Here is a 533-nt window from a genome sequence, read left to right as displayed (position 1 = left end):
GATCGAGATGCTAACGGTCTAATCAGATTCAATTATCTATGCTAAGCTACAGCTAAAAGTGCTACCTTCAGACACGGAGATCGGCTGAATGGATTCGAAAAAGGTAAAACTCAACTGTTTAACTCTAGGGGAGTTGGAAAATTAGCCTATTTTCAAAAATAGTGGCGTGTTCCTTTAATGTGCCTTAATATATCTTTTGTAAATTGTAAATTTGTAACAGAATCAATGCTTCTGTTAACAAGAAAAGAGGGCACAAGAAACACAAGACTTTCCTTGTTCTACATTGAACAATCCAGTGAGGGCTCAGTGTCATTAATTTCTCATATCTTCATTATACCTCTCTTCATGCAGAGAATAATAAATAGACTACAAGTACACAGAGGTGAAAATATTAACACACTCACATAAACAGACACAATTGCTCCCCTTGACTTCCTAAGAAATGTTACATGCTGGGAAGCTTAAAAAGAAGTGCAATAGTGAAATTGAATGAGTTTGTAATACTGTCAGAGTTTACAGAGGTTGAATACTAA

The sequence above is a fragment of the Sinocyclocheilus anshuiensis genome, unplaced genomic scaffold, assembly GCF_001515605.1.
Source record: "Sinocyclocheilus anshuiensis isolate Anshui unplaced genomic scaffold, SAMN03320099.WGS_v1.1 scaffold356, whole genome shotgun sequence".
Taxonomy (NCBI): Eukaryota; Metazoa; Chordata; class Actinopteri; order Cypriniformes; family Cyprinidae; genus Sinocyclocheilus; species Sinocyclocheilus anshuiensis.
The sequence above is the reverse complement of the archived record's forward strand: the minus strand, read 5'-3'. Positions refer to the sequence as shown.